The sequence below is a fragment of the Cavia porcellus genome, unplaced genomic scaffold (assembly GCF_034190915.1).
Source record: "Cavia porcellus strain 051 isolate PalLab524CR breed Dunkin Hartley unplaced genomic scaffold, mCavPor4.1 scaffold_1, whole genome shotgun sequence".
Lineage (NCBI taxonomy): Eukaryota > Metazoa > Chordata > Mammalia > Rodentia > Caviidae > Cavia > Cavia porcellus.
In genome coordinates this window covers 83,664,420-83,692,252 of record NW_026947484.1, presented here as the reverse complement: position 1 = coordinate 83,692,252, position 27,833 = coordinate 83,664,420, and the positions used below count along the sequence as shown (strand labels likewise).

At 38.5% G+C, this 27,833-nt stretch overlaps 1 long non-coding RNA gene across 1 annotated transcript in view; it reads left to right on the top strand.

Annotated features, from left to right (window-relative positions):
• LOC134471555 (uncharacterized) overlaps nucleotides 1-12,256 on the top strand; it is a 46,229-nt gene extending 33,973 nt beyond the window's left edge. The window contains exons 3-4 of the long non-coding RNA XR_010040998.1: nucleotides 9,212-9,258; nucleotides 12,048-12,256. This is a non-coding gene — a long non-coding RNA (uncharacterized LOC134471555). The remainder of the gene's footprint in view (nucleotides 1-9,211; nucleotides 9,259-12,047) is intronic.
• The last annotated feature ends 15,577 nt before the right edge of the window (nucleotides 12,257-27,833 follow it).

Sequence of the window (27,833 nt, the reverse complement as noted above, 5' to 3'; positions counted from 1 at the left end):
AACAACTATTTTGAAGAAAACAAGAGATCTTATGGTAACCACTGCTGATTTCCTGTTACCTTGCTTTGAAATCCTATGTTGATTGCACTGTTTTGCTCTGATCTGCTTTTTGCTGTTTTGTTTTATTCTCTTTAAAATATAACTGAAAAAAAAAAAGAATAAGGTCTCTACCTCCTTTCATTCTGCTAAAGTTTGGCCGAGACACATGAGCTTCTGAATTTGGGGATAAACTTCGAGGAAAATGGCTAAGTGGTGCAACCTGAGGGAATGATAAAGCCCAGAACCTAAATTTTTGCATTCCTTGGGTTTTTTTTAAAGTTTGTTTGTATTTCTCTAGATACAACTGAACAAGTTGTGCCACAGTGTCATCCTGATCTGCACAAAATCCCCACTTGTTTTCCTTCCCTTCCTCTTTTCCTTTTTTTCTTCCTCCTTTCTTTGCTGTCCGCAAGCATTCAACCCACTTTCCAGTGAAAAGGCAGTCACTGAAGCATATTTGGTATGCAGTCTTTTATTTATAGTTATATAAAATACAAATTATGCATATTTTAATGGGATACAAATGGAATTATGTTCTGAACTTTCATGTGACTTCCTTGATTCACTCAGCACTCTTTTTAAAAGATCTATGTTGCCATGTCTACATTTACATGATTGTTTCTAAGTGCTCCATAGTGTGAATTCACTGTTTTACCTATCTAGTCCCCCAACTGGATAATTTGATTTTCTGCACTTCTCCAATTCAAAACATGACTTACTTAAACATACTCGTATATATTTGCTATGCAGTCAGCAGGTGAGTTTCTTATTCCAAAGGCACTGTGTGGCATTTGGTTCCTTTGGCTACAATGGTCTCCATAAATGCCCTACCAGGTTGCTTCCCATCAGCAGGACAGGGTAGTTCCTTATTTCAACAGCCTTCCAGTGCTTAGGCTTTTCTGCAATGGTAAATATAATAAGCCTAATTTCTGATGAATTTGATTATCTTTACATATGTTTACAAGCCTTTTTTGTTTCTTTGTGTGTGTGTTAATAACATGTTTATGTCTTTAATATGTTTCCCTATATGGTTCTGATCTTTCTTTTGTTGGCTTGCAAGAATTTCTTATGTATGTTATATTAACTGTCTTATAAAATTTTGATATTGCAAACAAACTTAAGTATGCTACTTACATATTAGTTTTATCACTAATGTTTCTTTTTGAGCATCTCTCAGATGCAAGACTGTTATTCATATCATATTCTGTTTTACACAAACATTTACTTCTGTGTAACCTTTCTGGATTTATAACAATTTAGCTTGTATATCCTTTCAAGCCAATGTAGTTGGAGACATTTAGAAGGAAAAGAACATGAAAAAGTAGTAGATAAGATTTTGGCAATGCAGACTTGGAAAGTACAAAGGCACAGAGAATGAATTTGCTTTTAGAACACATTCAATTTGCTTGCTTATATAATTTGGATTGAAATCTTATGGAGAAAGGGCAAATGGATAATTATCCCAGTTCCCCAAAGTTTCAGTGTTCTAGCTGGAAGTCATGCTGAACATAGTAGATGCTATAAGTAACACTTTGTGAAACTGAATGAATTTATTAAATAAAGATTACATAAGTTCTCTTTTCAACCCAGGTACACCAGTTAGTCTGTGCCCTTGAGATGGATTCTAGAATGCCAGAGAAGAAAATCAACAATTTGAAAACATAAATCAAAAAGACATATGAATTAGAGAAAAATTATTCATATATATCAGATTAATATATTAATTAATTAATATTAATATATATTAATTAATATATATTAATACATAATATATAAATTAATATATATTATATATCAACATTCAATTACAGGGAATCTTTAATCCACTAAATCTGTTGAAAAGTAGGCTCCAAGAGGAGGTTCCCAGAACAAATCTGAAAACAACACTGCAGAATTGACCTACCAAAGCAATGACTGCTTTAGATACAATAAAGAATATAAGGGATAATCAGGAAGTATAGCAACTAGGAAGCAATTGGCTCAGTTGTGGGTTTTGGACTACACTTCTTTGGAGTAATTAAAGAGCTACTCTCCAAACGACTGGCTCCAGAACTGCACTATCACAACCACAAACACTGCCAATAAAATGGATATCTCATCAAGCTCCAAATTCCCACCAAAATGCAGACTCGCTACTTGGACTGGCTTCTGCTGTTGCTGAAAGACTAAAATGTTTCCAAGCTCCTGCCAATGAGCAAAAATAGTCTTCCACTTCTCTTTTACCTGCCAGTTCTTGCGTGGGTGTACCTACATTGAGTGAACCATCCACTTGTAGAATCCAAACCATAAGATAGTTGTGCAATAAGGTACAACACAAAGAACTTAGAACAGGGTTGACTGAATCAGTATCTACCATTCTCTACATGGTGTATAACCTGCAACCAAGCAAAGCAAAATTTTAAGCATCTCCCAAAAACTGGTACAGTGGGAAGATTCTTAAAAATTACCAATGGATAAAAGGACAGTAGGAAATCCACTGTGCTTTCAATTTATATTAGTTGTATATGTCTAAATATCATGATGCTGTTCTTTCTTTGGTGTGAATTATTTTAATATGAATATGTAAAATTATTCATGTATTCAATAAGATAAAAACATATCAAAAGTTTCTATTGCTTCATTCAACCTGAGTCCTTCTTGACTTTTTTTTCCTGTTTTTTTAATCACTCAAAACTTCCCAAAAATGAAAGTTTTCAGAAATCTGAACATCAGACTTAAAGAGGACACAACATATTCCATAAGAATGATTTTATAGTCATAGAATTTAACAGTTCTACATAGAGAAGGTCTTGACATCTCCATCTCTGTGAGTGCTCTTTTCTTTTTTGTAGGTTTTTTCCTGATAAATTTATAATACTTTTCTCCCAATCAGATAGAGGCATGCAGATTATCGCAAAAACATACTTTTAAAAATGAAAATTGAAGGGTTATTTATAGAAAGACACAGGCCACCCATACAAAGATTTAGGGAGATAAATGCTAAGTAATGTGGGCTGAATGATGGCGGTGACCTCTATGGAATCTTGCCTAACAGGCTAGGAGCACAAATGTTTGGAACAGTAGGGTCAATTTTTCAGTGGCCTGTGTAAAAAACTAACTGGAAATTACCATAATCCTAAGTCCTAATGTGTACAGAGCAAATCAGCCTCCAGGACTCGCACACTTCATGGCACTTTGCATGGTTGATGAGCTGAGGGTCCTTCAGGACTTGAGAAAGAAAGAAGTTAATCTTACTGTAAGACTTACTGCACTCCGCATCAGCTACCCTTAGAGAAAACCTTTCTCATGTTGAAGAGCCCAGAATTCTCACAATCCTCAGATGACAGAGTGGGAATAGACGTGGTGGTGGGAAGAATGATTGCATGCCCAGAAAATCTTAGCAGTCGAACTTGAGTGGCCCTGGTCATTCGTGCCCCACTACCTCATTACACAGAATGTGAGAGGTTTTCCTGTATGCAGTCTCCTCTAACTCTCTCCAGACCCTGGACAGAAAGACAGAGCTTTCTATACTCATCTGATGGGCAACAAAATAAAACTTAGAGAGATTTTAAAACTAGTCAAGTTTACATAACTCAGAAGTGATAGAAACAGAATGGAATCAAATATTCTGACTTTAAGACCTGTAATTTCCCAGTGCTGTGGTTCTGTTCTGCTAGTCATCCTGGTTGGGACAGAAAAAGCAAGGAAAACTATATTACAAAGTTGAATTTAGTAAAAAATATTCTGACAGTGAGGGATTGAATTGTCTTGTTAAGTGCAAGCAGATTTTTGAAATCTGAATTCAACTTTCTTGACTAGGAATTTCCTTAAGCTATGAGATCATAAAATAATAAATTTTTAGAAAAACATCAATGTCAAAGCTATGGTTGATTTGTTCAATTCAACTAAGTGATAGTTATTTAGATGATAAAAAATGTTTAAAATTTGGAAAACACACAGTCAAGGTAATTATTTAATACTGTAATAGCTCAATAATCATTGCATTTTCTTTTTTTTTTTTTAATCTTTTAACTAATGGTATTGACTCAGTGTAGGGAATCAAACTTCAGACTTCTAGAATTGTATATTTATGTTTCTGAGTGAGTTATGTATCACTTATCAAACTGTATATTTCTATAACAACACTGAATTATGGATCTTGGTTTTCCTACTCTCTCTTTTACTTCTTGTGTTAGAAGATTTATTTGGATTTTTAATTTGCTATTCATTTATTCACTCATTTTGTAGTTTCAAGTACTTAATAGTTGATGGGTAGTGCATGGTTGTGATAGTGAAAATATAATAGCATTACTGCAAGAGAAAATTTGATACTGTGGAATTGTAGCTGAACCAGAGAAGTTTGATACTTCTTTCTGGCACTAATCAAAGGTTCATAGGAAACTCAAAAGAGAATACTAAAGCAAAGATATCATTGGGATGATACTCAGGAAGTATGTCTGGTGAAATGAAAGCAATGTTTCATTAAAGTTAAGCTATCAGAATCTTTAAAAAAATGAAAAACAATTCAAATGTTCTTATGTGGGTGAAAGGATAAAATTACTGGTTGCATCCACAGAATGGAATATTACTTGGCAATAAAAAGACATCAATTATTGATTCTTGCTGTAGCAAGAATCTTGCTACAGCAAAATCTTGTTACAACAAGAATCTTGTTGTAATGTGGAAGAGTGTCAGTGAATTATGCTAAAAGAAATAAGCCAAACTCAAAAAACTACATGCTGCCTGAATCCATCTGTATGTTATTTTGAAAAAATGAAATCTATTTTAAAAAAGGGGGGGTAGATTATAGGTTGCTAGGGTCTGGGGTTAAGCAATGCTTGACTATAAACCATGAGAGAATTTACAGAGGTGATAAAAGGCGTTTTATAGCAAGAAGGTGGGGTACTTGTATGGCTGTGGACTGTGCTGAAGCTTAGAATGACATAAAAATGATGACATTTCTTGTATACAACTCTACCAAAAACATAGGCTTGGGGTCAGGAGTTCCATTTGCTAGGTTCAAGTCAAATCTCTCTTCTGTTTATTTGTTGTATCTGGGCAAATGACTTTGCTTATTGAGCCTTATTTTAAAGGCACCATTTATAATACAAGTATTATAATAATATTCACCCCATCAAGTTGTCACAAAGATTAAGTGAAGTAATCTGTGTGAGTTTCCAGACACAGTGCCTGAACTGGATTCACTTTCAGCAAAATGAAATCACGAGTCCTCACAAATGACAGCCACATCTTTTCTGCGGCTGCCTCTGTTGCTGTGACATGGATCCTGCTAGCGCCCTCTCATATCCTCATGCCACCTGGGATTGGAATAGCCACCTTGGTCACGCCACCACCCCACCCCGCTACTTTTACCAGCTGCTGGTACTCATATCTGCTCCTTACACCTTGTTTCTTAGTGGCAGCCACATACTGTGCTTGTCAAGGCCAGAAAGAAAGAGATGACAGCACACAATTCAATCATCACTCACTACTGATTTATTCATGATGCCTGACTTTTTCCTCATCCAAAATATCAAAGAATGTCATTTATAAACAAAAATAAGAAATTCGCAGGAGAATCTAGGCCGCTGCTTCTGTGTAATTCATTTCAAAGCATTATTAAGTTCTGAAAACTATTCTTAGCAGAATTATTTGGTAGTGTAGAGAGTTCAGTTAGTTTGGAGGTCAAAAAAATGGAAATTTCTTTCTTCCAATATCAAGGCTAATGGTGAGGAACCGTGGCACGGATTCTCTAAAACAAAGGATAGCACCCGGATTCTCTACACGGTGTACTACTTCACTTTGGAAAGCATTATCATTCCTTTTTCCAGCAGATTGCTTTTCTAATTATATTTTGCTTATGTCATCGACATTACTTTGCATTTTCTGAGAACTCAACAAAGGACACTGAGGATAGGAAGTAGCAAAATGACCTAGAAATGGGATTCATCTTCTAGAATGCACTATTTTGCTTCTTTGACTTGTGTACTTAAGTCCAAACCCAAAAGAAATGAATTCATCTCATAAACCTGGTCTTACAAAAGATGGAACGATGATGATTCTATAGTGTCAACATATTCCACTTTATTGACCATTCACACCTTAGAGAAAATAAGCTCATAGATGATTGTTCATGGTGATGGGGTAGGGAAGATAAGAACTTTAGCCATATGCACAGAGACAGAGATATTCACTTCTCAGGGTTTTAATGACATAGAAAATAGTCATGCATGCAAGTCCCCAAGCCAATTTTTCCTACTTATAATTGTAAACATTCAACCCTCAGATTATAAAATGGCTTGGCTTTTGCAAAAAACATAATTATAACATGCACATATAATAAAATATTATCACATAACTAAATAATACTTCTAGTCTTGGATTAAAAAAAGAGCAAGATTCTGACACTCAGCCAATAACACAATCTCACATCAGATACAAATAGCATTACTTGAGACTTTCTGGAGAGTATATACTCATGCACAAATTCATATGTGTACACACATACCAGGTCCACAGACCTTTGATCTTTTTTATAAATAGATCAATAATTTAAATCCATTAATTATCTGTAAACTGTCATGATGTAGCATTCAAGTTATTTTTTAGGTAACCAAAGAAGAATGTATACAACTGACAATGTGCTTTGATCACCACACCCAACACCACACTTTATTTCAAGTATGTGTCAGTACCCTTTAATCTTGGACAAAGATGAGTCTCTAGTAAAACTTTTCTTACAGCTTTCTTAGTAAAAGCAGATACTACAGAGTACAAAAACTTATAAGAACAGTATAGTATATTTTCTATGGTAGTCTCTAAGAATGGCCATTATTAATTTCCCTTCCCATTCTATTACCATCAGGGAGAAGAGTATATTTATCCCCTTTTTAAATATGGATAGGCAGTCTGATTTGTATAACCAAGACAATTTGGTGAAAGTGATTCTTTGGATTTCTGAGGCCAGAACTAAAAAGATAGAACTTGCTTCCTCCAGGCATAAAAACCAGGCCACCATGAAGAGGCCATCATGCTATAAGTAGGTAGTCATGTGGAAAGACCAGACTGAGAAGCATCAAATATACATGTGAGTGAATACAGGTGAGGGACCACTCTGGTGAACCTACTGAACTTATTCTGATTTTAAGCCCCTTTGTTTTGGAACGGCTTGGTATACAGTAATACATAGCAGCATTTTCCTGCCCTATTTGTCATATATGTGTCCCCTCCAACAAGAATTAAAAGAAAGTCAAACAAACATACATGTCGATAATTAAGAAAGCGTACACATTCATAAGTGCAGTAATAGCTTTCATTAAGATCTAAGTTACAAATTTTCAAATATAATTAATCTTTCATTTTAAATTAAACCATCATGACTGAAAATTTTTGTATTCAGAAATCAGCCTCCACATTTATTAGGTTTGGGAGATTCCTTTTCTGGGTGGTACCTCATTCTTCTAATATAAGCTGAAGGCAGCAATAAAATCAGAAATGCATGTAATTGAAAAGTACATCCATCTATTCATTCATGTTGTTTTCTCTGATCCACATTTAAAAAAATTTATGAGCTCACTTGAAAAATGTGAAAGAAAAAAATCAATAGAGTAACCATGATTTATAAAGGTGAAACATTCACGTCATGAATATTTCATCAAGGAAATGTGGAAGCCATCAGATTTTATCTTAGTGTATTTCTCAACCTGATGTGATTAATTTGTAAATGAACTGACATCCATTATTAATGGAGATGATCACTAGGTACATGGGAACAGCGTGAGTGCTACAGAATAAGCACTATTTTTAGGAGGCTTCTAGAGTTTTGGGAATAAGCTAGGACAAAGGTGAGTAGGTGAGAAGAGGATAAGATTTCCTTCATGTCTTGCAGAGGAATTTCAGAGTGAGTTAAATTCTTTACTCTGCAGGAGAACTTGACCAAACACCTCTTTTTCCCAAGGGTGGATCAGATGCCTCTGTCAGAAGCCAATCCAGTGAAGAACTTAGTCAACAATTATTTGTCTTGACTGTAGTTCAAGCTTTTCAAATACCCAATTGTATTCAAGCTCTTTTACTCAGCTCTATAGGCTCTGGAGAAATTAATGTACAACAGGGAGAAAGCAAAGAACATTTTGTGGAGAAATAAACTGACCACATTCAACAGACTCATAGTCAAGCAATTAGTGATACAATCAGTGACACAAAAAACATCCATCGATCCCCAATAGAGCAGAAGGCAGCACAAAGAACACGGTAAATTAGAAGCAGATCAAAAGAGAAGCATATTCAATAAAGAACTCAGGCAGAATGCTGCCAAGGCCAGCTCAGCACTGAGGTTTCAAACGGGAAAGTTACGGGGGCTGGATCAGCCAAGCTGCGCGCTGCCCTCAGTGCAGTTTTCAAAGGTGGCCCACACTGATGAGATTTCAGTCACAAGCTATTAATTTCTTTGAAGAAATCCAAAACTTTCCAAGAGTCACTGGGAAGGACGTAAAAAGGGTCAGAAGTTAATTTAGCAGCAGGGACACTCAGTGGATCTAACATGTTTCCTTGCAGAGGAAATTAATCATGGATTTGAAGGCAGTCTTTTTATGGCTCCAAATAGCAAAGTCTGTACAGGTGTTAGTACCTCCATTAGTGAACTCCTCAACCCAGAGCTAAAAGCAGTCTATTTGCATTGATGTCAGATCAGCAAAAAGCTTGAAGAGGGTGGGGGAGTAGATTTAATTATGGTGAAAGGGACATCGGGCATAATGAGAAGACTTATCAGCAGAAGGAGGCACATACATGGTGTATATCAGCCTTCCTGATTCTCCTTGGCTCCCTTCCATGGGAGGAGAGAACTGGTGGGCAAAGCATGAATATTGAGTCAGATATGGGTAGCAGAGACTTGTAAAAATCTACAAATCCAAAAATGTTCCCCAGTATTTCCCTCTTCTACTATGTGGGCAGGTAATACTTATTGCATGTATGTAAATAAATATATGTTCCATTTACAAACTCTGAGAAGAAAAATGGAATCTGTATTGTCTATTCTATCCTTGCTATTTAGTCACAAGTAAGGACTCAATAAGGAAAATAAATATAGTATATAAATGAAACTTTAAGTCTTCTAGAAATACAAGGCAGAATCAGATTTTTACTTAACTAGTTTTCTTTCTTTGATTACAGTAACCAGTTCTGTCTTTCCTTCTAGAATGAATTGACTTGGAGTCATTGTGGCAAGGAATAAAAACCAAAAAGGTAAAAACACAGCAAGACAAACAAGCTTAGGAGATGGACAGAAGTAAATTTACATTCTTATTGTTGGAGTTTCGCTAACTTTTTGAGGCTTAGACATTTCACTCCTTTGGATTTTAAACTCAGCATGAAAGTTAAGAAAGCAGATGACAGGAATGTTATTATGCTCATGTGTGCTTTCCAGGGCCAATGTTCTATATTTTTCCTAAAACGCTATGCTTTTTAGAGCAAGTTATGGAACTTATTAGTACCTTCATGAGATGAAAGAATCATAATGTGTGAGGGATAATGAATAATTTCAACTCTAAAAATAAAACAGAAAAGAATATTACTACGTATCTGGACCAACACCATACCTTTAGGAAGATAAATCAAAATATTCTGGATTAATTGGGGACCCATCTTTCATAAGCATTTCCATTTATTTCCTCAGAAGCTGATCTGGAATTGCTTAACTGACTGCCAATTTAAAAGCTCTAATCTCTCTCTCCCCTCTTTCCCTCTCCCTTTTTATGTCTGTCAGTCTTCTGTCTGTAGCTTATACACTCACATGCACACACACATGCACACCACCTCCACACCATACCAGAAAAATCCCCAGATGCAACCTTTGAACAATCAAGGAATTAAAAACACCCGCAGCCTCAGAGGTGTTTCCTGGCCCGGTTGCTAGCCAGCTGGGCCTGAGGAGGAATGGCTTCTCTCTCTCCTTCGCTCCCTGTTCACTCAGCAGCAGGTTATTCTGACTTTATTTGAGTGGTAAAGGAATTTATAAGTAAAAACTGCAATCTTCATACTTGCTAAGGGCCCTATATTCTTGTTACACACATGCCATTCTGCAGTCTGCTAATTGGAAAATTGCTTGAAGCTAAGTAGCTAAAATGGACTAAATAAAAACAAAGCCTGATTTCTTTTTGCCTTTCTTCATTTGCCTCTCCTTCATCCTTCCATCATTAACTGGCTGCCAAAATGGCTCAAATTGTAAACCTGGATGAAAAATGTGCAAAATGTCCTCTAACCAAGACACTGACAGTTTAGAATGTGTCATTTTAGACTTACAGCCTGTTATAACATTTGATTCACCTATCAAAAGGGAAAGATCTATGCTAGTTTTTTCCCGTTCATTAGGAAAATCCATTTTAAGGTCTCCAGGCGGTAAATTATTTTTAGAATTAGTTTTTATTTTATTAGTCGAGTTGCAGAGTGTCAGAATGGCACGGAAGCCGGTGGCACTTTACCAAGCTTATTAATATTGATATGATCACTCTGTGCTCTGTGCCGAGCGACACAGCTAACCTTCCAGGATGGCGAGGATTCTTTTTAAAGAGACCACACATTTTTAAAACAGATCTTCAGGTCTTTTCTCCTGGTGTGGTGAGAAGGGCATGCACAATATCTGCCTCAGTTTTCTGTGATTCAGCTCCTTCAACGAACGCTTCCTAAGCATCAGCTTAGGACTCATACTAGGCTAGACACTGGGGCTGCAAGTGGACTTCAAAATGCAGCCCCCTTGTTCAAAGAGGTCAGATGATTTTGTTTCAGACCCTGTGCTGGGAGCTGCAGAGCATTTTAAATGGTTATGCTATTATTGCTATAGTTGAGAGACTAAGTATTAGAGGAGATGAAAGAATCACTCCATTATAAAGACCCCCAAAGGGGTCAGTGAAATGAGAGATTATGTCATTAGGAAACAAGTCTTCAAGGACAGATGAGTTTGAGTAGGGCTTGGAAGGATAAATGTATTCTGCAAGATGGATATTAGGAATACAGGCAGAGTGCAAAGGACAAGTAGATGTTCATGGGGGAATAATACAAGGAAAGAGATGCAAATCTAATCAGAAATTAGTTTAGAGAATCGCAACTAGATGCATTTAAACAGTAAGGGTGTGATTAGGGATATATTGTGACTGATAGGAGAAATTGGCTGTGGCCACGTGACTGAAGCTAGAATTCCAAATGGAGTGATCTGAAATAAATTTCCACAAATCATCTACATCTTCAATCAAGGAATCAAATTTATTTGTAACAACAGGTTTTGATACAGGTTTAGTTTAGTCATTGTATAGACAGATTTTTTAATTTATTACATAATTCTGAATCTACTACTTTATTTTAGAGTAACTGAAACTCAAGTTGTCATTTTTGGTATAACCTACAAATCAAATAATAGTAATTATGCAAGGTTTGGTCAACATTCTCAAGAGTAAAAGAGAAGAGGACATTTTGCAATTTATATTAAAAGTAAAATCAAAAATTTCTTAAAATTTACTTAGTGTGATCAAATACATTATTGACAGCACATCATATATCTATAACTGATATTTCAATAGGAAAATTCTGAAAGCTTTCTTGTGGCATGAAAGAATAAAAGATGAGGTCATTTGTACTGAGTTACTCAAAATTATGGTTTTAATCCACAAAAATCTTGGACCTAGTCTCTAATCATGGGCTTTCTAATCACAGTGAAAATTCAAAATTCATACAAATTATTACAAGTTCATTTTTGTTTATTCAAAAATTCTTTCTAGGAATAAGAATACTGTTAGTATTCAGGACAGACATTATATCAATTAAATGAACTGAATACAGTATAACAAACCAATCATAGAAACAGAACTCCTTTACCTTGTAAGATGTAATATGTAAAAAGCAAGGATATGTTAATGGTTCACTCAGTTCTCATCATCTCCTAAATGCTAGCTAAAAAATTCATTAATATTTATTTTCCCAAATGGTTTCTCCTTTTGTCTGATGCACTAGAAAATCATTTCTATTTCCTTCTTTCTTCTTAGGACATGCTTAAAATAATTGCAAGAAGGAGGTGTCTAGGAAGGTGTCAAAAAACTGAGAAGGAAGGATAGACAGAACGATGTTTCCTTAGCTGACCTCCACCAGGAGCCATGTCCTGCTTTGTAAGTCCAGTCCTCTCTTTGTTGGCTGCCTCATTGTCCTTTTTCCAAGTTACAAATAAATAAATAAACACAATGCCTATCCCTTTCCATCTGGAATACATATATTAGTTATATCATAAATGGAAAAAGTCTTCCTCACAAAAGGTAGAGAATATATTGAATATGGCCCAATAGAAGATGAGGCTGGAATGGAAATTATTAGCAATCATGGTAAAGGGCATAATGTATGTGACAAGGAAGGTTGTGGAACAACATATGCGCAGTACAGTCCCATTTTGTCTGGATAGCAAGGTGCCATTGCCAAGTTTTGTTTCATTTTGTTCCATTTTTTCTTTGTATTTCTCCTTTTGGTTTTCTCAGTGGTAGCCTTGGAGCATCCCTTCCCCGTCAATGCTACTTTCCCATACCCATGAAGAATCAGATACAAAGAATCAAAATAATCTTATTAGGCAGAGATTTGTTCTTTGGAGATAAATCTACATGGTCAGGTTTTCACTTCTGAAATGCCAGATAAAACAAAAGATCAGGAAGAAAAGACAAAGAAAATGGCAAATAAAACATTAGGGGAAGTCTTGCAGGCTGATGATAGACATGTTATTCACATACAAATACCTCCTGACTCTTTCTATGGAAAAGAATATATTTTATTCATGATAAATCAGGAGTGGCCATGTGACTGGCTTTAATAAATAAAATATGGGGAGAAATGCCATCATATTAGGAAAAACACTTTGATAATGAACTCATGGCTTGCCAGGTCCCTTTTCATTCTGCTTCCACCAGGACAGATACAGGATGCTTTACAAATCTGCATGCCAAGGTGACCTGGAATGCACATAATTAATGTGGTAGTTAAACTTGTCAACTTGCCTGGATTAAGAGATTCACAGAGAGGTTCACAGAGATTAGATCAGCAAACACTATACTCATCAGTGGATTGATCCATTGATGTTCATAGTTGAATGTGGACTTAGGATGCAGGGCTCTGTTGGAGGTAGGTCATGGGAGACCTGCCTTTGGAGAATATATCTCTTGTTGGTCCTCTTCTCCTATGCTTTGGTCCCCAGCCATGATGCACTGAGCAGCTTTGCTAGGCCATTAATGTTCTTGCCTTGAAGCCTGGTGATCACAGACTGAACCCTCTAAAACCATAAACCAAATTAAGCCTCTCCTCCTCCTTGGGTGGTCATTTTCTACCTACAAAAGTAAAACTATTACATAGAATGAGTGAAAAAATCATGCAAAAAATATTGTAAATAACAGACATTTTTGGCTTCTTTGTTACCACAGTATTGGAGTAATCTCCATTGGAGTAATCTCCGTTTCTATACTGACTCCCTACTGAATGTCCTAAGCTCTGTCTTCTAATTGAGTCTCTATATTATTGCCTTCTTTCTTAGAGAAAAACTTGGAAGCATGCAAGTAGCAAACCCATGAAGGTTTGTCTCAGCACTTACATTCTTACATAGAATACTTCTTAAATATAACAATTTAATTTAAAAAACACCCATTGATGAGACTGTGTGTCAAATATCAAGTGAAATTCTGAAAAGGGATGAAAACATGAATAAAATTTAAGTCCTCACTGTATTAGTCTACTAAGGCTTCCATAACAAATAGCCAGAGTGGGTAACTTCAACAATTGAAAGTATTTTCTTGCTGTTCTGGAGGAGGAGCAGAACTCCATCCTTAAGGCACTTGCAGTGGTTGTAGCATCCATGGCTTCTCTCTTAGGCCTACTTGGCTCAGTCCTCTGAAGATCAAAGTGTTGTCAGGGTTAATTTCTTTTGTGGCATCTCTCCTTGCCTTGCAGATTCCTATCTTACTGATGTGTCTTTCACATAGTCCCTTTACTCATTGCTTGCTTTCTTTATTCCTTCTCTTAGAAGGATATTGTTTATAATGGATTGAGAGCCACGCCAAGGATGTCATTTAACCTTTATCTTCTCTTTAAAGACTTCATCTCAAAATGAAATCATATCCTTAAGCACTGGGGTCAGAATTTCACCTTATGCATGTTGGATATGTAGACATCATTCAGCCTATTATGCTCATTTTAGATTCTCCCAATCTATTTGAAAATGATGCATGTGAAGAAATAATTATGAATTGATGTTTACTGTAGGATGTACATATAAATCTGTTTGAGAATATAGATGAAGGGCCAACTAATCTTCATTTAGTAAGAAAATAGTTGATATATGTCTTGGTTACTTTTCTCTCCTTGCTGACATCCAAAATGAAGTTAGGAAAAGTTTATTGAGCTTACAGTTTGTGAAGGTTTCAGTCCTTAGTCAGCTGGCTTGAAGATAGGGTGGCACAGCTGAGGGACAGTTGTTCATGATGGTTGCAGCCAATACCAAAAACAATAAGAGTAAAAGGGCAAAAAAGCAAAAGAGAGGATCGAGAGAGAAGACTCTTTCTGTCCTTTATATTGTATGTAGGCCACACTCATACTAGTGGTGGATGTAGCACTTACAACTATAATCCCAATATGGGACCACGAATCTCTCAAACTCTAGAAGCCCAACCCTATGACTGCGTGAGGCTTTTGGGGGACATCCAGACATAAAACATAACATTACACCCCTGATGCCCCACAAAGACTCACGCACATCCTTTATGCAAAAGGAATTTAGTTCATCTCTAAGAGTTGCAAAAAGCCTAACAGTTTTAGCATTGCTGGACAGTCCAAATCCTAAGTTTCCTCCAGTATATAAAACAAACTTTAAGTTATAAGCCCTTGTACAAATGAAAAGTTAAAAACTTCCAATAGTCAATGGCACAAGATAAACATTTCCAATCAAAAAGGTATAAATGGGAATATAAAGGAATGGGACCAAAGCAAATCCAAAATCCAGCAGGGAAAACATTAAGTCCTATATCTCCATGTAGAACATCCAAAGAAATCTATAGTAAGCTCTGAGCTCAAAAGTCTTGTGTAAATCCATCCTTAAGGCACTTGCAGTGGTTGTAGCATCCATGGCTCCTCTCTTAGGCCTAATCTGCTCAGTCCTTGCAGCTCTCCTTAGATGATGTGCATTCTTGACTTTTCCAAACTTCTGGGTCTCCACTGTACTTTTGGCTTCACCCTCACAGCTTCACACACTACCCTTTTGGGGGCTGCCTAAGCTCCCAGCCCTTTGAAGTTGGGATGGAAGCCATCTTAACCTCAGAACTCTTGCATTCTGCATGCACCAAAACCCAGCATCATGTGGATGATGCCAACATCTGCTTCAGGCTGGAGCAGTAATCACACTTTCTTCTCTCTTGGCTGTAGGAATTGAATGCTTGGACCACTAAGCACTCTGAACGTGATTCAGAGAAACAAATTATCTACCCTGCTACCATTCTGGTACATGGTGCAGCCACTGCCATTTTGAAACCTAGTGGGCTGCTGGTGCCATTTTGGAGCCTGGTGCAGGCACTATCACCATTCATTAATATAGTGTGACTGCCACCATTCTAGAACATAGTACACTGTGTCTTTCTCCTCAAAGAAAAATCTTTCACTTTTGCAATTTTGAGGCTACAAATGGTGGAAACTTGATGCTTCTTGTGATGTCCTCAGATCATCTTCTGTCTTTTCCTGTTCCTTCTCAACAATCAAGATCTTCTCTGCTCTATCTTTGCAGTGCACAGCTTGATTGGAGCTTATTTTCTGGCCAAACTCATGATGCTTTAAATTATTCTACTGGGCTTTTTGCTCTTGATTCTCAACATAAATCTAGCTAAAAATCCCTATTAGTAGCCATGCCACCACTTCAGCATTAGAGAGCCTTAAAATTTCTTCACCCAGATTAATTAGCCCTCCACTTTTAATCTTAGTCTTGGCCAAGATCTCTGGAGATGTGAAAATCCAGACAAACTTTCTTCCAATCCATTACACATATCATCAGGAGTCCAAAAACCAATGTCGTCCTTCCCAGCAGAAAATTCCAGAGCTTGGTGTTTACCAGCCGAATTTCTATCAGCCTTCTGGTCTTCTGATCTCTGACTAGAATATCCCATACAGTAGAGTCTAAGATACTATAGCTTTATTTTTTCAGCCAGCATCTCAACCTTTCCAAATTCTTCCTACAAGCCATCCCCATGGTAAGTCACAGCAATAATCCCACTTTAGTGATACTAAATTCTGTCTTACTTTTCTTGTTGCTGAGACAAATGTCCAACACCCAAAGTCAAAAAAGAGGGAAAACTTTTATTTAGCTCACAGTTTGTACCTCTTTCAGTCCATAATTGGCTGGCTCCAAGGCAGGGTGATTTAACAGAGGAGAACAGTCATGGCAGGTGGAAAGCAGCAAAGCAACAAGCTGGAGGTGATGGTGGTGGTGGTGGAAAGACTCTTTCAGTCCCTTATATATCGTATCTAGACTGCTGGGATTAGAGCAATGCCAAACTAATCAGTGAAATTGATTTGGTAATATACATCCTTAATCCCAGCATCATACACTAGATTCGGCCACCTCCAAAAGAGCCTAAGACTACATGAAGCTTTAGGAGAACATGTAGACACACACTGTAACAATAACCTTATGCTTGGTGTCCTAGAGGTCTTAGTTCCATAGAGAAATTTGTGCCAGGAAGCTAAGACTACTCCATGATCATTTTTGTCTCTTTATGTTTCACAATTTACAAGCTCAAAAGGGAATTATGATGTTTGTTGAGAAGGGTTCTTGATTCAGACTACTAAGAGAAAATCAGACTATTATTTCACAGTAGAAAAAGGGAAGAATATATTTAGAGTACAGAAGACCTCTCAGATACTTCCTATTATTACTATGCCCTGCTAGTTTTGTTGTGTTTCGTTTTGCTTTGGTTTTTGAGACATGATCTTACTATATAGTTCAGGATGACCTCAAACTCTCAATCATCTTCCGGCCTCAGCCTCCTGAGCACTGGGGCTATAGGTGTGTACCACCATGCCCAGATAAAATGCCCTTTTATTAAGGTGAGTGGGAAACTACAATAATACAATCTAGGCAGGATGACAAGACCCAGAACTTTCAGGAGTGAAGATCATCTTCTATCTTTTCCTGTTCCCTACAAGGAAAAACAAAATAAAATAAAACAACCCTGCTGAGGTCCTTGCTGAAGTCTAATGGAATATATATTAAGTAGTATGAAAAGTACTGTAGTTTAAATACTATGACCATGTTATGAATTATAGAAACAAAATCATAAATGCTCTTTCCTATTTTGTTAATGTGCTTGTGCATGTATACAAAGGTATTAAACAGGTATCTTTGTATTCTTCTTTTGCTACATGTTGACAGACTTAATACTGGTTCTTAAGAATTACTCAGTCTAATTGCTAAATCTACGCTATGATGTTTACATTATGAAATGGTAGATGCTTAAGCATCATCCAAAGAAAAACTTTGCCTTCCATTCTGAAGAGGGAATTAGTGTTCTTCTGTTTGCATGCAGAACAGTTGTATCATATTAAGCATAATTATGAATTTATTATTTTATTTGGAGTCTAAATCTGGTTTAAGGAAATGTGTCTGTTTATCAAGTTGTGAGAAGGTTGATTATGAAAATGAGTTATGTCAAATAGAATGGATTAAGAAATACCTAGAACTAGAGCACAGTTCTGTATGCGTGCAGGTGATTATCTTGCAAACTTTGAACTGTAGAGGCAAGACCCACCCCGGATGTAGGTGGCATCAACCAATAGGGTTTTAGCCTGGATAGACTAAAATGGAAAAGAAGTTGCTTTTCTTTACTTTTAGGGAGAAAATCTGTTTCTCACCATTACTTTTGGACATTTGTCTTCACTTCCTTCAGGGAGACTCTTCAGCTTTCCAACACAGACTCTTTTCTATGCAGACTTGACCAGACTCTGCAGTGAGCTCCAGGCTTTCAGCTTTTGGTTTATCTGCTGACTCTCCAGCATGCCGATGACCATTTTATATTCTTCCACCTCTGACTGCTGGTCATCATTCTTAGCATAATTTATATATCTTTTGTAAAAGTCTGTTCCTTCAGTTAACCCTAACTGACACAGTACTGTATTGTATGATTTTTATCAGAAACAAAGGTTTCATTAAACCATGATTGATACTGCACAAAAGGAACTCAAGCACCTATCTTTGAATGAGTAAGATATTCATTTGAAGATAAATATGTTGGTAATGATACAAATCAATGGACTTCACTCATGTCAAGGATAAGCAAAGGGAAGAGGTGAACATACTAGGAAATTTCACACAAAGCCCAATCTCTGTGCCTTAAGGTGCAGGGGGTATTGTCAGGATGCAGGCAAATGGAATGGTTTATTCATAATTTTGCCATTCTTCTCATCTCTCCCTCTAACCTCCTCTTAAAAGTTTTCCTTCCAGTACATCCCTGAACCAACCTTACCAGCATCAAAATGAGACACTGTGTACATATATACACAATACACACACATATGCACAATACACACACAGGACGATCAAAATATATGGTGAATGTTTAAATTAAGGAATTTATTACAGTAAAAGATATATCATATTATTCCTCCTCAAAATACTCCCCCTCACTACAAACCACATATATCATCATTCTTGATACTTTCTGAAACAGTTGTGGAAGTTCTTTCCCATGAGAGTGTTTACAAGTTTTGATTAAAAGATAGATAGATATATAGATAGATAGATACAGTGAATGCTGCTACCGAGTGCCAGCCAAGAAAAAGGAAGGCTTGTAATAGCATTACAACATGTCTTCATCTACCTTATTCACCAGATCTTCCACAACATGATTTCTGACATTTCCCCTAAATCAAAATGACCATGAAGGGTAAAGGTTTTGAATCAATTCAGGATATTTAGGAAACCATGACACTGTTACTAGACATCTATTTGAAAGGATTTTCAGAAAAGTGCCTGTGGGAGAAATATTGTTATGGCTTGTACCTAGACGTCACCCTGAAGCCTCAGGTAGTTATATGTGGGGTTTTTCAAAAGTGACTGGGCTGCTGGGTTCAAGCATGCACCACTGGGATTGATTCATGGTGCAATGCTATGATTAAGGTGACTCTCCCTACCTGCAATAAAGGTGAATATGGTTTAAGGAGAGCAAGAAGGTCTTGTCAATTGCTTGTTGTTGCTGCTTGTCTTTTGCTGTCTCTTACCTACTCTGCAATGCCCCTGTGCCACACCACCTTGCCTTGGAGCTAGCTAGCTGATTATGCACGAAAACCTCTACAAACTGTAAGCCAAAATAACCCTTTTCTTCTTTAACCTTCAGTGTTGGGTAATTTTTTTCTCAGCAATGAGAAAAGTAATTGAGACAAATATGCTTGAACCAAGAGGGGAGTAGTTTAGGTGGAATTAATTTCCATGTGGCTATTACTGTAATAATATTTTTTAAAAATTTAAGCATTCACTGTATTTTTAGCATATTTTGTATATTTCAGCATGCACTACATATACAGAGAATATACAGTTTTTCTTAACTCTATAATTTATCTTTATAAAGAGAGCTGAGACATGAATTTATAGTTTCTGCTCTGTCTCATAAAAGTTGCAAAGGCCCATCACAAAGAGGTATTAGATTATGTAAAACTAACTGCTTAGAGTGGAAAGTAAGTGATACTGAAATATAGGACACGATTATAAAATTAAATAGTGTGATAGAGAATTTGCTTTCTTGAAAATGTAATTACTTAAACTTTTCCCAATTGAGAAAGTGGTGTTTTTGTTGGAAGAGAGTGAACATTTACGCTATGACAGATGCCAAATAGAGCAGATCAAAAAGCTCTGACATGAATTGATATAATGTAGATCTTATTTTTATGATGTAATTGTGAATTATGTACTTTATTCATTGGCAATTAGAGAGCAGAACAGATGGAGAAGGTTTAGTTTAAACTGATGTGTCCATTAAAATAACCGCCACTGCCAAGTGCCTATTCATGTTTATGACTATAGCAAATTTGCTCTGTTAAAAAACAAATGGAAAATAAGGACTTATTGTCATTGTGTTGGAGTCATCCACCTAATGATGGGAGTAAAAATCCTCTATTAATGTCAGATCTATCTATTACCCTGTTTTGCTTTTCAGATAATAGATATTTGTTTTTAACTGGACATTTTGGTTGCTATAGAAATTCAGATGTTGGCATCTCTGTTTTCTCATAATTTCAGCATTACTGTTGAGAAGATCAAGCTAGTCACCAAATGAAAATAGTAATTTGACTATTAACTTACATGCATATCTTTTAGTTTATTATTGAAAAGACAAAGGGAAGCTTTTAAAAAAGTGTGAATATTTCATGTTTCTATTTTCACTAGACTTGTTTGGTTCTGGGCCTACTATATTTTCACCACCTTTGTGAATGGCACTGAGAACTATTTTTCTGCTTTAATCTGTACTCATGGATGTGAGAAAGTAAAGAACAGTAGTCCAGATTTTTCTTGTGTTGTAATTGGATGTAACACATTTAAGGCACTACAATTGGGATCAGAGTGAGACAGATCCTCTCATATATTATTGGTAGTGATGCAGATGATAAGCCCCTTTAGAAAGATATCTGGCAATGTGTATCAGAAGCCTAGAACATTTCATTACCATAAATTAAATCCTATGATTCTGTCCTGTGGAAAGAATAAAACATAAAAGTACACATTGGTACAAACAGGGTAAAATAAATTGCAAGTCTTTTTGCCTAAAAACAATCACTGCTTTCAGTACAAAATGGTAAAAGGAGTTAAGCTAAATAGGCTATAGAGGAGATGGTTATAATGGAAATTATAATATCTTCGCACAAAAAACTACTGGGTAGAAAAACTATTTTTATAAAGAATGTATAATAATTTGGGAAAATGCATATATTATAATGTGGAATACAAAAATAGGACATGAAGAATACCAACAAATGAAAGCAGTTAATGGTTACTGAGTGCCTTTTTAGTATCAGGTATTCCCTTAAGTTCTTTATAAAAATAATACTATATAACATACCCACTGAAGTGAGTAGTAGAAGATCTGTTGTGTCTTGGGTTTGAACCCAATTACTCAGATTTCACAGAATCTCCTTTTAATTTGCCCCTTCAGCAAAGTAACAAATACATAAAGATAATACCAAACATACACAGCACACACACAGCCAGGATTAACAGTAGTACTTGGTATTTCCCATGATAGTATTGTTAATCCCCATGCTGGAATCCTAGGTCATCTGTGACTTGTTTTGAAAATAGAATGCAGTGGAAGAAATTCTCTGTGGCTTTTGAAGCTATTCTTTGAGAGGCCATTTGGCTTCCAGATCTGCATTACTGAAATGCTGCCCCAGGTGCTTATCTGGAGAAGAGAGTCTACCCTGCTGGAGATGGAGACCAAGAATCCAGCTCTTCCAGCCCCCGGCAGGATTAACTGCCCCATAAAGGAGTGCAGCCACTTTGGACCTTCCCAGCAACTGAACACAGTCACATGAGTGAGTCCAGATGAAACACACACAAAAACACCAGCTAACCCATATCATCATGAAAAATAACAACTCAATATTGCTTTAATCTGCTAAATTTTAAGGTGGCTTGTCATATTGCCATAGATAATAATGGATGAGTTTCAAATACTATCAGATGCCTTTAATATAAACTATAGAAATATGTATCACTTTTCAAATGAAAAAAACCAATGAGTACTTATTCTACAAATTACTTAACTTTTTTGAGAACAGAACCTGGTATCTTAGGAATAGACTCACGAGTCTGCATAAGCTTGTGGCACTACAGTGGAAAGTCTTTCTAAGTGAACTGACACTGTTCGTATGTCATTTTGTGGTCAGGCAAAATAAACTCTGCTAGCACATAAACAGCATGGAAACTTGTACATAGCTGATGGGAAGTTCAGTGGTGAGGTAAAGAATAGGAATTGTGGATGACTAGAGAAATTACTCTAACCTGAAAGGAAGAGATGTGGATTCAACTTTCCAGGATAAACACTTAGCTGGACACCTTTTACCTCGGACCTGTCTCTGACTACCGCCTCTATAATTTCACTGTGGGCCTCTCACAGAAGAGACAGAAGCACAAATCAGTTTGCATGTACTTATCCTCTGGCAAGGCTTCCACTCTCACTGAGTCACAGCAGAACTAAAGTTGTCATCAGGCTGAGCAAGGCAATTCTCAATAGTGAAGTTAGGAAGTCAGTATTTTACAAGAGAATTGTGATGGGATTAAAATGCCAAACTGAAAAGCCAATTTTCAGTCAAGTGACATTTGTTATTGTGGATTACTTCCTCTCACAAGGAAGTTTCTCCTCTGTTACCTGCCATAAAATGTTCTTACGGCTTTCTTTGTGCCTCTCTGGCAGTTGTTTCTGTGTCTTTCAGGTACTCTTCTTTAAATAATCATAATTTTGGTCTCTATTCTTTTCACCCTATATACTCTCTTTGATTGATATAAATCCCCATGTGTATGTGTGTATGTGTGTTACAGTGTGTGTGGGTGTGTGTGTGTATTTTGTTGTAGTACCTCCCTCTCTACTTGCACTTTGGGTTCCTAAATCACATCCAGTTTTCCACTAAATATCTTCCTCTAGACCTTTATCAAACACTATAATCTGTTCACCATCAAACAAAATTTAAATTATGCTTTTCCCAGACTGGAATTCCCAGATTGGAATGTGCCTCACACCTTGTTGAATTGGTGTCTATTGCACTCACCTAGGAAAATCACTTTTATCTTCTTCCTCCAGTCAACCATTCCTCACCTTACAAAACTCAGCTCAGAGGGATTTGCTTGCGAAGTTCCTCTGTGCAGGTGTGTAAATTGTTTCTCCTTCCGTGGTGCTTAATGCATAGCTCTATCATTATATTTATCACAATGCTGTAGTCCCTCTTTGTTTATCTGTCCTGCCTGGAAGACCTGCCCATTTCCTGAGAACATAGCCTATGTGTTCTAAGCTTATTATTTCATCTAATACTTGCTTTTTAAGTTATCTCTCTCTCTCTCTTTTTTTTTTTTTTTTTTCACTTTTAAAACCTCTTCCTTTCTGCTTAGAGTTCTGGCAAATTCATTCTTTACTGTCTGTGCTATGTCATGGCCACATCTAGGAAAACAGAGACTGCTCGTTTGTAGGCTGCATCTCTGTCTAGGATATTGCTCTGTTCTTTCTGCTCAAGCTGATTACACTGATGAAAGCATCCGACCATCTGTCTACGCTGCCTGAGCAACTAAGATTTGCAAAGCATTGAAATAGGTGTTACAAGGTATCAACACATGAGGTGGAGTTCAGAATCTTCTTAAAGATAAGACTATTTTAGGTGTATAGTAAATAATCAGGTAAAACATCACATGATAAGTTGCTTGAGAGTTTATGGGTCCAATCTTTATCTAGACCTTTAAATCCAAACTTTCTAACCATTTTATGTGGTCTATCATTAGATGAGAATCTTAGATGGGGAAATAAAGAATCAGAGGTGTAAAATAACCTTTCCCCACCCCACACAGATAACTGAAAAACAGCTGAAATTCAGATCTATGGAATGGCGTGGTCACTATTATTTATTTTGTCCTATAGTCCTTTGAAAGAGGATACCATTGGATTGGAGTGCTCAGGCAAATCTCCAGAAAAAAAGTGAAATAGAGTCTACACCTTAAGGGATTTCCAGGATTTAGATAAATGGAAAGGAAATATAAGGATATTTGAGACTGTAAATACTTTAAAAATGGAGGTAAAGCCAAGGTCCTTAGCTATTTAGTAAACATTAAGAACTTCTTCTTCCTAGATAACAAAATTCTTTCAAGCCGCATCACAGCCAACCAGTTAACACTCCTTGCTAACATGAGGGTCACTAGGAAGCTCTTGAGGTCATGAGGTGACAGGATATTTGCAATTTTGATCTGATTTCTCTGGTTGCTCTTTGAGCCTATAATTTGTTAACCCCCAGTAACACTGACTAGGATTTAAAATAATGGTTCAGATACCATTGGTTGCATTTTATTCAATATAAAAATTCCCTTACAATAAAACTCTCTGAAGAGAACAGCCATTAACACAAAATGCAGATCCTTTTTTTTGTCCTCATTAATAACATAGCATTGAGCTGGAAGAAGTCCTCTGTTAATGTGATTCAAATATTGACTGATTGGGGAAAGCCCAATATTTAGCTTAGGAGGCTTTTCTCTCTCAAGGAGGAGAACTGAAAGAGTCACAGTGTTGTCTGGGCTGTGTCCTATTTGCTTGGTAAGATGAAGTCAGTGGCAGTATCTTCCTGGCTACACTTTGACAGTGGATCTGAATTTATCCCCAGTACAGGATACAGCTAACAAACTCTCCCTGCCTGATTTTTTAGTAGCAGAATAGGAAATTAACTAAATACCAAGGGAATCAAAGGTACAGAGTGGCACACTGGCCTAGGCCTTTCGCTGCACAAGGAAATGACATTTTTCTCTACAAGTGGATTCTCAAAAAATATAACTTTCTTTAAAGAAATTTGCTGATTTGCAATCTTCACAGCTGTAATAATTTTATTTAGTTTTATATCAATAAATGTGGGCATTATTTGATACCTGGTTAGGGAAATAAGCAATCAGAAGCCTGAACTGTAAGTATTTTGTGTGGCTTCAGCCACATTCTGGACTCTGTCAGTAAACTACTTTAGCAGCCAGTGGCTTCCTTTTTTCTGCACATATGGAAGAGTCAGTAAGTGACAAAATCACACAGCATCTGGCCTCTTATGTTTCTAAATGGACTCAAAATACGCTCTTTGTGTTTCTGAGCTCTTTGATGTAGAAAAGATAAAGATAACATCACATCTACTTTTGCAAACCACCTTTGCCATGCAGTGTTTTATGAAGACAAATAGACTGAATTAAATGAGATAGCCCATATTAAATGCTTAGCAGTGTACTTAGTACATAGATCCTGTGCATAAATTTCCTCAGATTTGTTGAAGAAATAACCATAAGACATTTGGTAATGACACAAGTTTGCACCTGCAACTACCTGTAACTTATATATGCCCGTTTCATTCTCTACTGCTTACCTAAGGGTTACACAGTCTTGTTTCGTTTTCAGTCTCCCTATAGAGGTTTCAGTTCCAGAAGTGGAGACACAAGGGTCAGAATGAACAGGTTCCCACAGCCTTGAACTACTTGTGGTACATGGATGACCGTCCCATTTGGCAGCTTTCACCACCGCTGGTGGGTGGGAAGCCGCCTATGATGGCGCCCATTTCCTGCTTCCGGGTTCTTCCCGGCCTGAACAAGCCCACCAAATTGTCATGTCTGCCCAGTTACCCATGACGCTAGCCTATCAGCTTGTTAGGCGCGCTTCTCTGTGATTGGATACTGCTTCCCCTTATAAGAGGTTGTTCCTGCCCCCAACGGGCGGAAGAGGAACCAACGTTGAGGGTGGCGGACCTTGTTAGGTCCGGTTCGCTGTACGCAATAAACTTTGAGAGCTGATCCTGCTCGAGTCTGGCCTCCTGTCTCCCGCGGCTCCGGTCATTTGGTGGCCCGTACGGGGACTGATCAACCCCGAGACACGGCGGTGGTGTGCAACGCTCCAGCGTGGTGCTGCCGGACAGGTGAGTTGGGGATAAGCCTGGGCTCTGGGTGGCGCGCACCTACAGGGCTTTTAGACTCCCCTCAGGCTCACGCGTAGGTGACAGGTTCTCTAAGTCACACGCGGTGAGTAACAGCCCTTAGAGGTTGAGGATGGGTAATTTACCGAGCGCGGAGGCGCGGCCCTTGGTAAAGGCCCTTAGGAAGCTTTTAAAAGCTAGAGACCTCAGGGTAGGTCAAAAAACACTGAAACTATTCATAGCAGAGGTAGATAGGGTGGCTCCCTGGTTTTTACCCACAGGGCATTTAAACCTGCCGTCATGGGAGAAGTTAGGCGGGGACCTCGCCTCGGCGGAATTGGGAGGCGATATTTCGCCGGCTATTCGCCCCCTGTGGGAAATGATACATGCGTGCCTTGACTCCTATGCCGAGTTGCACCGCGAATTGTGTGCGTGCGCCGCTCGAAAAAAGCAGAGAGAGGAAAAAGGACCCCCGAGCGCTCTCTGGCGGGGAGGAGATAGAGAGCCATCCGCTCCGCCCTGGAGCTCTTCTCCAGAAGCGGCTCCCCGCCGAGAGGCCGCTACAGGGAACCCTCCCTTCTCTCAGCCGGCACAGGAAGTGACGCCCCGTTCCACTCTGTCGCGACCGCCGTCCTATGACGTTGCGCCGCGGGGCGGACGGTATTTTCATGGGCGGCTACTCTGCCGAGCAGGCTGAAAAAAACGCCGGTCGAGGAAACGGGGGCTGGGGATTTAGCTCAGCGGCATAAGCGCCTGCCTTGTAAGCAGGCAATCGCGAGTTCGATCCCTGGTACCGATAAAAAAAAAAAAAAAAAAAAAAAAAAAAAAACCGAAAAAGACCAAAAATAAAAAAAATAAAAAAATAAAAAACAAAAAGGGGGAGTAAGCCAAGGCCTGCCTCCAAAGGCGCGGTTATCTATGGCATGACAATGGATGGGCCCGGATCCGGTGGTTAGCTGGAACCGAGGCGCAGTTTGTGTTTTTCCACAGGAACCGGGACGAGAACCACTGTGGGTCCCAGAGAGGTTGACGCGACAAATCCCTCGACTGAAGATCAGGCCTGTTCCACCAGAGGCCAACCGCAGACCCAACAACAAGATGAGCCCTAAAAGAACTGCAGGACAATCCCTTTTTGGGGAGCCTGGAATGGCTTGCTCCCCTATGTTTTACCATTGTTAGGTCCCCTGTGCTCCTTGCTTCTGTTCTTACTTGTAGGACCATTCTTGCTCCGATGGGTTACATCATTTATTAATGGGCGCCTTGCGGCGGCCCGGCGTCAAGTACACCTGGTTGCCCATGCGGCCCTGGCAGCAGCCCGTGATGGGCACAATGACCCCCAGGCCTACGCATGGCTCGCTCGACTGGCCTACAACCGGGTCTAGGTGTGGCGGGTCTTCCGCATTCCTTCCCTAATGACACCACACAGCAGGGTAGGTGAGTCAATGACGGGTAAGAGTGTGCCTCCCCAGCACGACTCGACCTAAGCCAGGCCCTACCCCATACTGCACGAAAGCCGCTGGATTACTAGAATCTGCCCAGATCTAGATGCCTCTCCGAGGGGATCACACGGAGGGGCATGAGTGCATGCCTATGTGCATCCAGGTTCCGTCCAGTTCACTCCTGGCCCTGGAAAAAGGACGAGGGTCTCAAGGCCTTGGCGGACCCGGGGGCGGCCGACCAGGGTCCAAGCCAAGGGCCTACGGTGGGCCTCAACACAGGGCATAAGCCTCTGCACTCGATCCAGGGCGGGCTGCGATGCATACATTCATTCAAAGTAAATAAAATAGGGGGAGATGTTGGGAGCCGCGGCCGACACCGGTCGCCTTACTTGGCGGACGTAGGGCCTGTGGGTGGGAGCGGAGCCTGAGCTAGATTGCCCCTCCCATCGAGTGAGCCAAGTTGGCGCCTGCTTCCTGCCCCCTGATTGCCCTGGCGACTTAAACAACCCGCTCTGTAAGATAGTCTGCCTAGCAACAGCTGATGTTAGCCAGTCAGCCCGCATCGCGCGCTTTGAACTGATTGGCTACTGTTGCCCTATAAAAGTGAATGCCTCTCCCGCCACGAGAAGAAGCACGAGAGAGATAGAGAAAGTCCACCGGCGAGAAAGGACTGGTGGCAGAGAGGAGGCCTCGCGGGGCCCACGC